This window comes from Pseudopipra pipra, chromosome 6, assembly GCF_036250125.1.
Source record: "Pseudopipra pipra isolate bDixPip1 chromosome 6, bDixPip1.hap1, whole genome shotgun sequence".
Lineage (NCBI taxonomy): Eukaryota > Metazoa > Chordata > Aves > Passeriformes > Pipridae > Pseudopipra > Pseudopipra pipra.
Window position 1 is genome coordinate 44795503 of NC_087554.1, and position 17303 is coordinate 44812805.

The 17303-nt window shown below is 38.8% G+C and overlaps 1 long non-coding RNA gene across 1 annotated transcript in view; it reads left to right on the forward strand.

Moving 5' to 3' along the window:
• LOC135416128 (uncharacterized) overlaps positions 1 to 4250 on the forward strand; it is a 31756-nt gene extending 27506 nt beyond the window's left edge. Inside the window, exon 4 of the long non-coding RNA XR_010431452.1 lies at positions 4104 to 4250. This is a non-coding gene — a long non-coding RNA (uncharacterized LOC135416128). The remainder of the gene's footprint in view (positions 1 to 4103) is intronic.
• Positions 4251 to 17303: the final 13053 nt, after the last annotated feature.

The following is a 17303-nucleotide window of genomic DNA, read 5'->3' on the forward strand; positions in this document are numbered from 1 at the left end:
CAGGGAAAAGATTCTTTCACAAGCCCTTTGGTCAAAGAAGGCACCTCAGCTGTCAACTGTTAACACTTACATGAAGAGGACATTTGTTGGTGTGAAATACATGCAAAATGCAGCAGGGGTTATAAAATATTGAGCAAATTTACATGAGAGAGACAGGAATATAGAAATTCCCTCGAGTTCTCAATTCCTTAGTTCTTGCTCTGTGTTCTTGGCTTGGCTTGTTTCAAGGTAACACAATGGTATTTACTTAAAACATCATTTACATTTTCAGATCTTGCTTTGGAAGAATTGCTATTGATACCTGGGTTTATTTTGCATAGAACTTGGTAACAGCTCAATAAAAATTAAATTACAAACCACTCATTATTCCTTAGGAAATATTAAGATTTATTAGCAGTGTCTCCAAAATTAAGTAGTTTAAAACTGGTACTTTTTAGAATTAAAGTGGGAAATATTGGTTTGTTTGATCTACGGTGTAATTATGCTGAGTAGATTTTTTACTTACATATTTCCATTGTATAACATTGCACATTAATTGATATACATATTGTAAAACAAATCCTCTATTCTGTCTTGGAATCCAGTGAATCCTGTGAAAGATGAATTTTGTTTCCAGAATTGTTGCAAACAAGGAGGTAAATGGGAGATGAAGCTGATTTTTATTATGAAATTTCAGTAAAAGCATGGAATGATGACAATTCATTCTTTGCGATAAAGAATTTATGATGTAATTATGGGACTTGCAATAATCTTGTTTCCTTAGGAATATCTGAAAAGATGAATTTGTTCTTATATAAATATTGCAAAATTGACAAGTTGAGGGTCCTTACCTAGATTTGCTACAGTGTTGTTTCTACATGCTCACCACTTTTCAGAGCTCTACCTTGGTTTTGACTGTTTCTAGAGCCACTACTGTCTTTGTAGTATCAAAAGCTGACACGAGTTATCAAAGTGTATTTCGTAAACTTTCCCCAAACTTTTAACTTCTGTTTGGTTTTTAAAACTAGAGATGTAGAATTAGTGACATAACATTTTTTTATCTTCCTCTCTATTGTTCCTACTTTTTGTTAGTGGAAACAAACAACTGAATTGTTTGCCTTTTGTTTATGCTTTTTTCTTTCGCAATGATATTTCAAGACTTCTACCTCCAAATAGCTGTACTGTCAAAAAGGAGTATAGAAAAGTGATAAGAAAGCAATGAAAGGAAGTCTGAATGCTATTAATATGTTGCATTCAATCGCAAATAGGAGTGCAAGAAAAATGTGAGAAGGGGAGGAAGAATAAAAATAATGAAAATCTTTTGAAGCACATTTTGTTAGGTTTTGGGGGCAAGCTGGGCAGGAAATGTTATCTTTTGGAGATATGAGAATTATTGGGGAGTTTTTAACAAATACTTCTCTTCCTCCTTCCCCTTATAATTCGGAACTCCTCATTATGTTTTAGCACTTTCAGAGACTCAATGAAAGAGAGCACAGAGCCCCAAAGGCCTTGTTTCTAGCTTTGTTTAATACAGAGAAATTGCTGGACTGTTTGGAAAAGCTGGCTCTTCTGTTAAACTGGTGAATCTACTGGTCAGGGGAGATCATATATGAAGTTTTAGCCATTGGGGAGCAACAGGTTGCTATAGAGAAAACTTCTGAGTTTACCTTGAACTCCTGGCTTTTTTATGCTTATCATAGAGTCCAGTTCTGCTGTTGGGCTCTGACAGCAATTTGCCACTAGAAACAACCATTTACCCATATCCACTACCATAGGTACCAAAAATATGAATAGCAATGCCAGCAGGTTTTTGTGCACTCTGTCTTCCTGGCCTTATTCATTAACTACAGCATATTTTCTCATAATTGGTCAATTACTGCTGTTAAAAAATGGTTTATTAGCACATTAACCTACATTAATAGAGTCTTGTCTGAGAACTGCCAGAGATAACCAATTTCTCAAGCTTTATAGGTTTCAGTTATCCCTTTGTGTAATTCTCTGTATTAAAAAAACTGGGAGGATTTTCAGAGACCTGATGGTGAGAAGTATCTGGCATTACTTGGATCTGCCATACATATGGCATTATTCTTTACTCAAAATTGTATGTTCCTCACAAGGCCTTCTGGAGTGTTTTAACTATCTGAAAATGTTGAAGAAAAATCTGTTGTGGTTGGGCTGATGGAAAAGACTGATCCAAGAGCTCTAGGAACTGATGTCTGTTTCCTAAAAATTACAAAAAATCAGGATCTATGATGGGAAGTGTTATATCTCAGTATAGATGGGATTTGGAGAGTAGAAGGCTATATTTGACATCACAGTTGCTATTTAATAATAATATTTAGCATTTAAAAATGACTCAGAATTCCTGAGCAACTGTGCTTGATGAAGAGACTCAAGGTACTAAAGGAGACAGGCAAAGAACCATTGGCCAAATGCTTCCTGGTGCCCCAGAATCTATTGTTGATATGCCTAAACAAACTCTCCATCATTTTCTCTGCTAATTATCCTCTTAATTCCAAAGTGGGTGACAAGATGGACAGTGTCTGTGAGGGCCTGGTGTATGTTTCATGGTGTAAAGAACAAAGGTACTGAGCAAAGAGAAGTTAAAACTCTGCTGCATGCTGAAGCAATAGACAAGAGGTGTCCATTACTAAACAGTATTGTTTAACTTATTCATCAAAGACTTGGATGTCATGAGACTGCCTCCTCAGCAACTTTGCTGATGTCACTAAGCTGGGAGGAGCACATGAGACCCCAGAGTGCTGTGCAGTCCATCAGAAGGACCTCAACAGTCTGGAAAGATGGGCAAAGAATTACAGAATCCCAGAATAGTTAGGGTTGGAAGGGACCCCTGGAGATCATCTAGTCCAACCCCCCTGCTAAGGCAGTGTACTCAGGAGCATGTTCAGTTGGGTTTTGAATGTCTCCAGAGACAGAGACTCCATGACCTCCCTGGGCAGCCTGTTCCATGTGAAATTCAACAAAAGCAAATGCAGGGTCCTCACCTGGGGAAGAATAGCCCCAGGTACCAGCACAGGCTGGGGGCCGACCTGCTGGAAAACAGCTCTGTGGAGAAGGACCTGGAGGTCCTGCTGGACAACAAGCTGTCTGTGAGCCACCCGTGCGTCCTTGTGACCAAGAAGGCCAATGGTATCCTGGGTACATTAGGAAAAGCATTGCCAGCAGGTCAAGGGAGGTGATCCTGCCCCTCTACTCAGCCCTAGTGAGGGCTGGAATGTTTTTGTGTCCAGTTCTGGGCTCCTCACTACAAGAGAGACTTGGAGCTCCTGGAGTGGGTCCAGTGAAGGGCTACAAAGATGATTAAGGGACTGGAGCATCTCTTATGAGGAAAGGCTGAGGGGCCTGTTCAGCCTCAAGAAGAGGTGACTGAGGGGATTCCTCATCAATGTCTATCTGAAGGCAGGGTCCAGGTTCTTCTTGATGGTGCCAAACAATAGGACAAGAGGCAACAGGTAGAAACTGATGCACAGGAAGTTCCACCTGAATATGAGAAGAATTTCTTTACTGTGCAGTGATCGCACACTGGAACAGGCTGCCCAGAGAGGTTGTGGATTCTCCCTCCCTGGAGATATTCAAGAACTGTCTGGATACAATCCTGAGCAATGTGCTCTGGGACAACACTGCTTGAGCAGGGATATTGAACCAGTGACCCACTGTGGTCCCTTCCAACCTTACCTATTCTGTGATTCTGTAAAGTGACTTCAGATTACAAGAACCAGGATTTGTCCTCCTTAATCATTCATATGCCTTTAAAACCCTCAGAGGTATCCCATGACATAGGTTTCCACAGGTAACCGTCTTCTCCTGATTATATTCTAAGTGGAGTATTTTGTATCTGCCTTTTCATGTTGCTCTGGGTGGTATTTAGCAACTGTTCCTCCCTAGAATAGACCAATTGCCTTATTAAACTTAACCTCAATGAAATAAAAATACTACCTCATTAATACTAAGCCTAACCTTCCTACTAATTATCATCCCTACCAAAGGGTTAAGTGTCATGATATTTTACTTTCATGGCTGGCTATAGTTTTTCTAGTTGGCACTGACTGCCTTTGAAAATGCTTTTCAATTAATATAATTTTCACATATTTTTAACCCTCCAGTTAAGTCCAAAAGGATCTTGATCAGGAAGAATTGGTGTGTGATGGGAACTGTGGAATCGGGAACCGCCAAATAACTCAGCACGGATTGTTTCCCAGTAAAGAGTATTGTATTAACCTTCAGTTTAATTAAATTAATTGTTCAACTAAGTAAGACTTTTGCAGAGTTTAGTGATATTATTAAGCGGTGTTTCTGCTGTACATAGTAGGTATGGAATATGAAAACACACGGGCATTCTTTCAAATCTGAAGTTAGGTGCAAATGGTGCTAGATGAAATCACTTAGAAGGTGAAATGGCAGTGGAAAAAAATTTTTGAAAGAATTTTCAGGGACTTCAGGGCTTTGATTTTGCAAATTCTGGACTTACAATATTTTGTGAGTCCACCCACATACAGCACCCTCAATACAGGGAAGTTGTGAGTGATATTCTGACAGAAGAAATTAATCTAATCTAGCTGTTTACCTTGTGGTCTTTTTGTAGCTGAATACCATGTTATGTGATGAACCAATTAGACAGATAGCTTCTTTATGAGCACCACTGAGAAACAGAAAATTCTCCTGTTTTGCCTCCTCTACTCTGATCAAATCCCTCTAAGAGTCAGTCATCTCATCTGTTATTCCACTTGTAACTACTCAATGGTAGAGCTGTTGAATTTGCATCCACTCCTAATACATAGGATCTATTAAAACTGTCAGCTATGCTACTATTTTTGTGCATCGGTGCAGATGCCATATTGTAAAGAGTTCAGAGATGACCCAACAGGGATATGATTTATGTTTGAACTAAATAGATATCTCTTTATTGGATGATTCCCAAATAGAGTGACAAATAACCTCCTTTAAGTAGTTCTTGAGCCTTGAAACATATGGACTCATCAGTGGGACTTAATTAAGAATAATTAAATTGAATGCAGTAGAAGGAAATATGGATATTTGTGCACGATGATGACCTGAAACCTTCCAAAGAATTTTTGCATTTCTCTCCATACTTACCTTGTATGCTTATACATTCCCGTTTTTCTCCTTGCTAACAGACAGAGAGGGCTGAGTTGTATTGAAAAACTTTTCCTGAGAGATGACAATAGAGGGTTGTAAGGTCCCAGTCTCACTCAGCAAGTTTCTTAAAGGGGATTTGTTCTTTTTATACCCTGAGAGGGCACGAGGGAGAAAACGAAACAAGGTTTTTCAGGAGGTTAAACAACAAACTTTTACTGGCAAACTTTAGAAAATAGGAAACTTGGCAAATTTTAAAGGCAACATTCAATCACAATAAAGCAGTTCACGAAGCATTGACTTAGCAAACTCCAGCCAATCCAACTTTAAGTTACCCAGATTTCAGGAACAGGAAATTAGGAGAAGAGAGAAAGAAAGCAAGAGAGAGAGAGAAAGCAAAAACATAGCTACCCCTTTGGTTCCATCATGGTCTTAGCCAAGGACAGTACGGATGTGATCACACACATCTTTTTGCAATGATTTTTATCTGGTCTGGCCGCCTGTGGCCACCCCCCACGTGGGCCTCTGGTCTGCCATCCATTCTGGAACTGGGTTAGGGGCTCCAGGGGTGGCGAGTGAAGCATTGCTTGTGGTGTGCCAGTGACTGACAGCCACTCCGGGGTTGTACTGGAGGCTCTAGGGAGGTGGGGTGTGTGAGCAGAGCACTGTCCTACCTTTGCAGAACTTGCTCTGCCCTCTCCCCCCAACACAGCTTAGTTGTTTTGAGCCAGGAATAATTTTTTCCAGTCTCTTGCAAGGGTGAATACCTTTTTTAGCAGCATCATGAAGCAGTCAGAAGAATCTTACAGTCCTTGTTTGTGGCAGCTCGACTGTTAATAGGATGCAGGAAACAGCATTTCACCACAGGTCCGTGGGTGAAAAGGCTTACACTTTTAAGAAACAAAAATGAAGGAGGCTGATGTTCAGCCTCAAAATGTGAATCTTGATTTACTACAGCAAATGAACATTCTTAGTATCACGAGTACTCAAGAAAATTCATCATGTAAAAAAATACACTCTCTTTTATAGCCTCTAGAAAGCCTTGGGGATTTGAGGCCTCTAGAAATTGAAGTTTTAAGAAAAGCTTAAAGATACAAATAGATGCATTATACAGCTATAAGAGAGTAAAAGTGCAATGTACAGGGCAACTTTTCTTGCAACTGCATTACCAGCCAGTCTTATCAGAACACAGGTGATTTTAAAAATATTTGATTCTTTTGAGAGGAATGCCTCCTTTTCTGAGCTCTCTGTCATGGTTATGCCTTTCAGAATTTAGGTTTTTATCAAGAAAATGACATCAAGAAAATGACATTTTTTAAATCATTATAGGGATTCTCTTACCTCATTGAAAAAAGAAATTTAAGACAAGGTATGTGTTTATATTATGGCTTAGAAAAAAAAGTTTTTCTGCTTTTGACTTTAAAAGAGCAGGGAATCCTTTCTCATGCAACATCCTCATCAGAGAAAATGTTACATAGTGCTGTTTGATCACTTCTGCATGAGACTCAGTGTAACTGTGTGCACGTATCCTCTAAATTTGATTTGTTATTGTAAATAAGATCACTCCACTGAGTAGGGAAAATAAGATCACCCCATTGAGTAGGGAGGAAATGAAGAGGTAAAGCTCCCAGTTTTTCTGGTCAGGATGTCAAGGATCAAAAACCGGGACACAGCTTCTAGGAAAATTATGTTGACATCACCTCACCTCTCTGAGTTAGTACACAGTCCAGTGGAAAAGTAGCATACACACAAGACAGTATCATATTAGATCTATAGATGGCAGCTACTGAGAGAAACTAAGCCTGCCTAAGGAAACTCTTGTAGGCACTTGCAATACTGACTGGGCTTTCATGCATCTAATCAATTTGTTTTTCTCTTGAGATTTGCAGTATCCATTTCTTCTCTACTGGTTACAATACATCATCTCCTGAACACGCTGGGTTCCTGTAGACATCACTGCTAAAGTGTGTATGTTTAATACCACTTACTGAAAAGAGAACTGCTGTCTAAGGTTACTTAGCCCATGTCCACATGACAAAAAGGATACATGGGATACAGCTCTGCAGGTCACATTCTCCCAGTACTAAGGAGCCTTATTTCCAAGGAGATTTTTATAGCTTGGAGAGCTACAGCATATTCCCTGCCACAGACAATGACACACAGAACTGCTTTAACAGAAACAGAATTGTAATAATCCAAGCGTAGTGTTTTCTTTCACAAGGAAAAATGAACAAGAATTTAATGCAACTGTTTATAATGGCCATATGAAGAACTTCTCTGACCACTATGGCAGTTTGGGGTGTAAGTCAGCCCAATTAATGTACCAGAAAAAAGATAATAAAAATTTCACATGTGCTGTCATTGAGACATTGGACTTAGCAGGCAATCATCACTCCCAATTTCACTGCCCTGAGCAGTGCATAGTGTTAAGGCTTTTAGTGGGAGGGACCCAGATTACACAGCTGCACTCTGTAGACCCTCAGTTGCAGAAATATCCTTTCAGTTATAAGTCAGAGCCTGCATTTTGGCAGCAGCTGAATTTTTGTTCTGCCAGATATTCAAATTTCGTGTTTCTGTGGTGTTCAGTAGAGACATCTGTCTTACCTTCGCAGGGCTCCATCTTACGCTGTAGTCTCTTCAACATCTTCAAAAATGACTTGGATGCAGGACTGGAAGGGATAGTAAATAAATTTGCAGGTGATACAAAATTGGGCGAAGCTGTTGATTACCTCCAAGGGAAAGAGGCCCTGTAGAGAGAGGTGGACAAATTAGAGGGCTGGGCAATCACTGAGGGAAAGTATTGGATTTTGCACCTGGGATGGGGCAACCTGGGGTGTACATATAGACCAGGGAATGAGATGCTGGAAAACAGTGCTGTGGAAAGGGACCTGGGGATCCTGGTTGGTGGCAAGTTGAATATGAGTCAGCAGTGCCCTGGCAGCCAGAAGGGCCAACCGTGTCCTGGGGTGCATCAGGCAAAGCATCGCCAGCTGGTTGAGGGAGGGGATTGTCCTACTGTGCTCTGCACTGGTGCAGCCTCACCTTGAATGTTGTGTGCAGTTTTGGTCTCTGCAGTATAAGAAAGATATTCAGCTATTAGAGAGTTTCCAGAGGAGGGCAATGAAGATGGTGAAGGGCCTTGAGGGGAAGCAGTTTGAGGAGTGGCTGAGGTCCCTTTGGCCTGGAGGAGACCTTACTCATAGTTAGAACTATGTTGTATCTTCTTCATCTTAATAATAATTTTTCATCTGAGACCATGTTGATTGCTTTCTTTAAGTCTGACGGATTAGATTTTACCTAATTTCCCTAGAAAATCAGCTACCTTAATAAAGGTTATCTGTCATGGTGCTTTATATATAATGATATTCATTCACTCATATTTTTCCTGATTGTGATCAGGCCTTGTAGTTGACAATATCACTTTTCCCCCTATGTTAAATAAAGCCACTACATTTCTGGTTCCTGATTCGCATGTTTCTGCCTCTGATTTGACATGAACAGTATTTGTTTATCCATATCACTTTCTGTTTCTTTAGTGTCATCTTTGTCCAGTCATGCTTACTGTGCTTTTATATTTTCCTTCTTTAGTGTTTGCAATCATCCAGTTTCATGTCCTACATAAGGACTTGTGGTTCTTCCTCCCAGTTGTTGCCTTCTTTGCAATAGATGCAACAGCTGTTTGCCTCTGACTTAGTGCTGAGTTTTGTATTGTCATACACTAATTGTGTCAACTGCCTGACTACTGCTCCCATCTGGCATCCTTCTGGCCCTTGCTCATCTCTGTGCAAAAATCCGTTGAGCTAATTAAGGACCTAGACCTTCAACTGATCCTCTGCAAAGCCATTCTTCTCCTCATGGTCTGTTAAAATAATTACAGTATTCAGAGAATCACTCAAAATGTTTAAAAGTTTCAGAAGTAGATTTGTTTGTCTGATTTCTTCGTGGCTTATTTCTGTGAATAATTCTTGTTCTGAAGCTTATCCACAGTCACAGGAATTGATGTAAGAATCCAAATAGTATGTCTGGATTATTTTACTTTTCCATTTCTTCTCCTACTAATAACTAATAAAAATGAGAAATAGGTGCTGAGAACCAACTAAAATATCCTCTTGTCTTACGCTCTAGACCTTAAAAATTTCTGGCAAGTAACATATGGGGGAAAATAGGGAAAAAACCCAGACTCTTATCTTTGAAGTAACATATGACATTTCTTTGGCCAAACAAATCTATGCAAATGCTACCAATCCGTATCTACCCTAGAAATGCGGGATTGCTGCCAAAACACAGTGTCTTTGGCTCAGAAAACACAGGATGCTTCTTAGGCAGGTAAAGTTAGTAATAATGGAAAGGGTTGTTGTAGAGAGCAAAGGGAGTATGTGTGCAGAGAAAGAAGGTTGCAAGTACACAGAAGAGATAAACCAGATTGGCTCTTTCATTTTCTATGCTTAACACAACCTTGAATTTCTTTGTAGAAAGACCTTGGGCATTGCAAACAATGAAACAAATTCTACCCTTAATTGTTTCTCTCCATTCATTTCAATGAGAAGACAGTGATGGAATTAATTCTAAAACCCACTTCATCTGAATGTGGAATTGTAAGGACCAGAATTGCAATGATTCGAACTGTGTTGCTTTTTTAAGAAATAAGAAGGCTGATGTTACGACCCATGTCTGAAGGCAAGGGTAACCCAGCTTCTTGTTAATGAGTCCCCTGGGGGTGGATTAGAGTTAAATGACACTGAATGATCAGTGTTCATAAATATATATGTATAGTAAAACACATAGTAGGGAAAATGGGAGTATACTGCATGGGTATATATGACTCTCCTACTGAAATAATAGGAAACTCTCAAAAGCTTCTGCTGGTTTTATTATGATGTTAATTGTGTCCACTTAAGGTCTCCTGCCAAATTTTAGAAAGGAGTCTTCTCTCTCAATGACTAAGTAACCATACTTGTCTCCATGGGAATTGCAGAAAAGCCCCATGTTCCAGGTATACTGCTGTGTGTTTCGTTGCTGCTGCGGGCTATTCCCTACTGTTACTCAGAACAGAAAAGAGTAACGGTAGTGGAGAAATCTCCCTCACTCTTAGTAGCCATAATTCATTAGATAAACTTGTGCTTAAGTGTTGGTAACCCTGTAAAACCGAAGTTGTATTCCCGAATTCCTTCAAACTTTCTCTCCATCTCAAACTGCATTAGTCTCCCCAAACCACTATCCATAATCATGTGAGTTTCCCACATTTCTTTTCATCTGGAGCTTTTGGAACAGAAGGAGGACAGACTTTTGAGCCATCTGTAGGACTCATGACTCCATGATATTACCAGGGACTCTGGTTAACAGGGTGCCCTCATATTGTAGCTTATTCCTCTTCTGAGACAGGAATAATGGGTTCAGGAACTATATTCCTAGACTATTTCATTCACAAATCTTTACTGTCTTGGACAGAGATTTAAAGGACTAAAATGGCAGCATACCAAAGCTACAACAAATGTGCAATTCCCTAGTGCCCAGAAAGCAGCTGTGCTTAAAAGCTGTCAGCCAGCAAAGCCTTTTTCTTTCTGAAAAACTGTGTATTTCCATCAATTTACTCTGCCCTGGACAACTCAAATTAAGGACTCTCTGTCATTCTGTTGCCATCTGAATTATGCATCCTCAGATGAAAGCCAGCATTGATGTGGATGCGCCCAGATAAAGACAAATTGCACTTTCATTTATAACATGTGAAATATTTATCTTTTGCTTTTATGGAAATGCTTTGCATTTGAGACATGATACCAAGCACCCTGAAAAATTAATGGGCTGCAATTAATTATCTTGTGTTTCTCCTGGTTCAGTTCCAACCTTTTAATTCTATAAAGCTATCAGTTTCATTGCTTTAGCACTTCCAGTACAACAAGACGTTCCAGGTCACGACGTGGACCTGTGAGTGTAAGAGGATTGCCCAGCAATTCATTTCCCATCAGATAAACCCTGAAGGGTTCAAATGTGTATCCAAGTGCATCCAAAACTCTTTGGAGGAGAAATCTCATTAGAACAGACTTTCTTTGAGTTTTGTTTCATTCTTGGTTGGCTTTAAAATGGAACAGAAATAGCATCATTTGTGGCTTTGCTTTCAAATATGTTTTTTTCCCAACATTTCCATTTGTAGCTCTGAGTAAAAGTGGGTAGCAGAATAATACGAAAATTAATGAGAAAAGAACTTAATTTTCTGGAGACAATCAGACAGTAGAGCTAGTCCAAGCACTGGCCAAAATGTAATACTGCTTCTTGAACATTACCTGACTCTCTCTTGTCCTGTTTGTCATGCTGGCTTGTAAGTCATGAAGCCAACAGAGAACTTACTTGTTTTAGTGACAAACAGAGCAATGTCCAGTTTCTAAATTAGTTCACCAATTAAAATAATTTAATATTGTTCTGTTTTTGTTATTTAGCTATTTTAGTTTAATTGATTATTTGTGAATTAAATCAGATCGCACTTTTCAATTCCTTCAGCACTTTGAATAGTCTGAATGTTCACATGGGTACATGAATATTTGTGGAAGTAAACACAAAATTTAATAAAAAAATTGTAACAATAACATTACAGCATTAATTCTGTATTTGTCATAGTTGTTCTTCTTTATACATTCATCCTGTTTTTATTTCACAGTAATGGTAAATACTTCAAATGAATGTGTTATGAAAAGGTGACTGAAAGAGACCATGGCCATTCCTTTTCATGACATTTTCAACTTGCTCTTTATTTATTCATCAGAGTAATTGCACTTATCCACATTTCTCCTGGAGTTGAATTGGAAACTTTCTGTCTAAAGCTTTTCAACAAAATCTCAAAAACTTATTTAAACTTCTTCCCATATATGTACTCATTTCTTTTTTTAATAATCATTGCTAGAAAAATTGCATTTGTCATTACATTTTTATATGAATATTACTTGTTACAATTGCAAGATAAAAATCTTTGGATATCAGAAGAAATTCTTGAATCAGTTAACAATCTTAAAAGATAAATCGGCATTTTTAGATGCATTTCACAAGTTGTGACACTTAGGTAATTTCCTTTAACTTCACAATATTTTCTGAAGTTCTAGGAAAATGTAGACAGAAATGGACTTTAGTTCAGTGTTTTGCTTTTTGGAAATGTTTTTAAGTGAGAGTTTGGTCATCCTTGGCTCCAAGCCAGAGATTGCCTCCTTGAAATTTCATGTCCAACAGAACCTGTTGTGTACAGAAAAAAGAGCTCTGAAGCTGAGGTCTAAAGTGCTTTTACACAAATGATTCCTTAATGAAAGCTCCAGCCAAAGAGACCCATCTCTGCCATCAGCCTTCTCATTTAGGAGCTGACATAATTCATCCTCCTTCTCATCTGCTGCCCCTCATTATCCAAGTAGCCTGATGTGCCACATTACACTTTTGGTAGAAGCATTCCTTTTCAAAAGCATGCTCCCCAGATCAGAGCTGTTTCTTTTGATTTGCTTCCTGACTCACTGACATTTGCAGAGATGCGCCAGTGCATCTGAGCCCCAAAACAAGAAGATGGAAAGCACATGAAGTTCCTTTTGCTTTCATCTCTTCAGCCTTTGTAGTCAGACAAGATTTCTATTACATTGGCCTTTCTTTTCTTCTTCTACCTTTTTTTTTTTTTTAATTTTTCTTTCATTTACTCTGATCTTATTAAAGTTGCTCATCTCTTTCTTGAGTCCTGCCAGCAGAGTTCTTAGCATGTCTCCTCATGCTATGACTCTTATGTAAAACATCCTTTAGCACTTCATCACTTGAACTGTATTCCTGTTACATCAAGATGCACTTGCTTGAAGCTGGGGATGCAATTTTAAAACACTGCTGAAAAAAATTATTTTACTGAAACTCAAGTGTGCCTTCAGAGGGTGTTGTGGTCTCTCCATCTCAGAATTTATCCTCTGTCAGTGTGTGATACAGAGATCCCTGCCCCCTGTGTTGCAGTAATGAGCTAGCAGTCATATTATGAATTCCTGCCTTTTTCTGCTTTGGACTAAAATTTGCTAGGTAAGTCTGAGGTTATCCTGTACTTGTGGCATGAGCCTAAAATAAAGCTTTATACTATAAAATCAGACTAACAGATATCAGCAAACAATTACCAGTTGTCTATCTATGCACTAAATACCTATGTTGGTACTGGCTTCTGATGCTTCATCTGTCTGATTTCATCTATTAACAGTATCTGCGTGGGTGTAACCACATCTACATGCAGGTCATGCTTGCAGCATTTGTTTCTGGAAGGATGAGAGACTCTAAATGGAATAATTCCATTGAGGCAGTCATAATAACAGTCTTGATAGACATGTTTATGCTTTCACAAAGAGTCAGGCAAGGGAGGGAGACAAGCTTATGAGCTGTGACAATAATACTTCTCAGAGGTTTCGAGGCAGAACAGGCAGATCTGCATCTCCTCCTACTCTGTCAGACACAGAATCACAGAACATTCTGAGATGGAAGGGACTCACAAAAATCATCCAGTCCAACTCTTAAGTGAATGGCCCATACAACCATCAAACCCACAACCTTGGTGTTATTAGCACCATGCTCTAAGCAACTGAGCTAATCCCAGGATTACGCCATTCTTCCGAGCACTTCATACTCTGTGCAAAATATTGAGGGCAGTTGCAGCGTCCTAAAATCTCCTTTTGCCCATTATAATCAAATTCAGGAAACTTCGGTTATGCAAATTTTAATCTGGCTTTTTTTCCTCCCTGTGATTAGTGAATCCAAAGATGCCATACAACAAGATTTTAAAGCTATAAGTAAATGTTATTTGTTGATAGATTGTCAGTTGCATTTGTTGAGGGCTGTGAAATGAGAAACTTATATACTTCTTACAGAGGTGTCCCAAGCACTTGTTATGGTTAACTGAATTTCATATCCCACAGCAACTCATTTTCTAACTTTAGGTGCTTTGATCTGTATCATGATTCTAAAACTTCCACTGGGAGGTGAAGAAAGTTTTCAGTATATGACGGAGTAAAAATGAAGTCACAGGAACGAATGTTTACTGAGCAGTTCTGAAAGTCTCAAGATTTATTTAAAGGTTGTTATTAGTCTGTTAGATTTCAGTTGTACAACTAAACTCTTCTGTCACTGTCTGGGGTCCAGCTTGGACAGGAAAGAGCCTGACAAGTTGAACTAGTTGAGAACTGGTCTGTAAAACTGCTGTGGGATCTACTGTATCCAAATGGGTGTAAGAACTAATCCATCAGTTGCTTTGGGCTGCTCACTCTTTGCCTATGCGAGCTGGACAATCATCTCTGATTGCTGGTTCTGACCATTGCTCCTTTGTTTGGGTAGCCATTTGGGTTTTGGATTCTCTGCTCTTGCTCAGTCCCTTCCCTTTTGGAGCCAGATTTCTGACAGCAATCCTATGCTTCCTGCAAAACATCCTTTGTGGCCATATTTGAGTCATTTTTCTGAAGCTTAGCAATGCTATTGCCTTGCCTTTCAACTTTGATTCCATCTTAACTTCTCAGTTCCTGACTTTGCTTTCACACTATATTGATACAGGCTTGTCTCCCAGCTCAATGGCTGCAACCTGATCCCAAGCACTGTGATGCACTCTCTGCTGGATCTCCACAGGAGCTCCCATAATTTAAACATGTTACTAAACGTTTAAAGTTCTGAGGTGCAGACTGCAAACAGGAAAAGAAAGAAACCCCCTATTTAATGTCATCCAGTGATTTTTAGTATAGCTCCTCTGATCCTACCTTTCCTAGAACAGACAAACTAAAAGTCTTATTTTCCAAGCCTGAATAACTCAGGAGGTTCAGATGAGGCCTTAGGTTTTCAAATCTGTTTAAGATTGCTTTTATGTTTCAACTAAAACAATTTAATAGGATAATCATCTAGCAAAAGTATGTTCAGAAGCATTGACAACAGAAGGCCTTGAGTTCTCTGGGATAGGAGGATGGAGTGGGGAAAGGAGTAATCAAAAATTCTGAATACAAACAAAGCTGCTAAGTGAGAAAGGAAATGAATTTGAAGATGTAGTATTATTCCACAATACAGCTTTCACAATAAAGGGAAGTAATTCTAGCTGTCTGGGTAACTTTTCTGAGACATCATGCTGATGATACATTATGGTAGATGAGATGCTTTGATAAGTTGTTTTTCTTGACATCAGTATATGTTTGTCTTTGCCAAGCCATCAATAAAACCCTCTTGACTGCTTTCAGACAAATCATTCTCTGAAAGTTACTAGTAGGTAGCAGGTAGCTGAGGCATACTGCTGCTTTATTCTTTATATTTGGCAGTAATTATTGGAGGCATGGATTTACTGGGTTATGCTCTAGAGAATTCTGCCAGTTTTACATCTGCTTGTTCACCACTTTTATTCCTTAATCTGACACAAGGCTTGTGAAGAGTAGAATGCACCAAACCTTGAAGCTGTGGTTGTCCATAAAGTAAAATAATGTTGTGAAGAAATTCTTGGTGCTCAGTCATCAGAAGAGAAGATGACAGTAGTGTTACTTGTGGAGAGAAGTAGGAGTTTAACCTGAACTTAAAGGAAGTCTTCGAAAGTGTCATGGAACAACTAAAAGTTGTTCCTGGTGACCATTTCAGTCTTGCAGGTATTGAGGTGACCAGATGAGGAATGTCTCAAATCTGAGCTTTTTACACTGATGGAAAGACAAAAAGGCATTTAGTGAAAAATAGATTTGTCATGTGTGATTACTACATTATCCTTTGTCTTTGAAACTCAATGAAGATATCTGTTCCCATTGACACAATGAAGGATGACATCCTGAAAGGTATGTTGTGTGAAGAAAGCAAAGAAATACAAGAAAGCCTGAACAGCAAGGATGACATTCTGAAGAGAAAACAAGTGGCTGGTATTGACTACTTCCATAAAATCATTGAGGTCAGAATAAATTGACTGAAGGCCATGTGAGCTAACTTTGTTCATTTGACAATTCCTTCCAGAAATTAAAAAAAAAGAAAAAAAAAATCATGTGCCCAAATTTGACATAAAGAGAAAACCCAAAATGTAAGAGTTGCAGAATCAGTCACCAAACCTTTATACTGGTACCGCTCTGTACTTCATGTTAGAGGTTTGTGGCTTATGTCTTACAGAAAGGAGACAGAAGGGTGAAAAATCATTGAAAAATAGGTGTATTCTGGGCCAATTATTTTTCATCATTCCTATATTAGAAAAGGGGTTGAACTATGTCCAAAATATCATATACAATTTTTAAAAGTCTATGATATTATTTCTTTCAAGATAGCCACCTGATGTCATGAAGAAAACTTAGAATGCATGTAATGTTGTTAAGATAGTATAGCTTTATTCATTCAAAACATGCAGAATAAAATTTCAGTATTTATGGCATTTAGAAAGGTCTAATATAGGAGGTTGAGGACTATGATCTTAGAATCTTAGATGTTGTGCTTCATTTGCTAGTGTTGTGATTCATCTCCAGTCTACTGGAATACCCTTCAGTAAAGGAATGAGATGCTACAAAATTAATAATAATAAACTTCTACATTCCTCAAACATAAAGGTGTCCTTAAAAGGAGGAAATCTGTAATTCTACTACAGATGTGGAAATTCATTATTTGAACTCCTCCTCTCCCTTGACTTCCCTCTTCCTCCAGAAATCCAGATAATTTTCATTCTGTCTTTTGAATTTAACCTTAAAAATCAACAATACCTTGGTCAATATAGCTGACTGATCAGCATGTAGCCTTTTAGAACTAAACAAAGGGCAGAAAATGCTAAGTTGCCTGAATAGGAATACAGAGAAGGAACTATTTTTAAACTTCTATTGAGCTTTGTCTATCTCTTAAGTAATGTTAAGCAATGGAAAGGCTCTCATAGCATTGGGACACTATCTCAGGTGTGGAATTTCTCTTATTTAACAGCTGCAGTGACAAGGTCCAGATATCCAGCAGCCAGAACACAGGGCACCTAGTTTCTTGCCCCCATGTGAACCAGAAGCAGCAGAGCTCCATTCTCTAACGGCAGTGAGGTCTTCAGGTTTCTACCAAACAGACCCAATGTGATACCATGTCAAGTCAGTGGCAAGTGGGTTAATAGCTCAGCTGGAGCTTAGAGAATGAAGAGAGGCTTTTCACTTCCAGTCTCAGTTCTTTTAAAACTCTGTGCTTGCAATTTACAAATGTTGCTTCAGAATCCCTTTTGTGTTTCTTACAGATCTTTTCCAAGTTATTTACACCAAGTT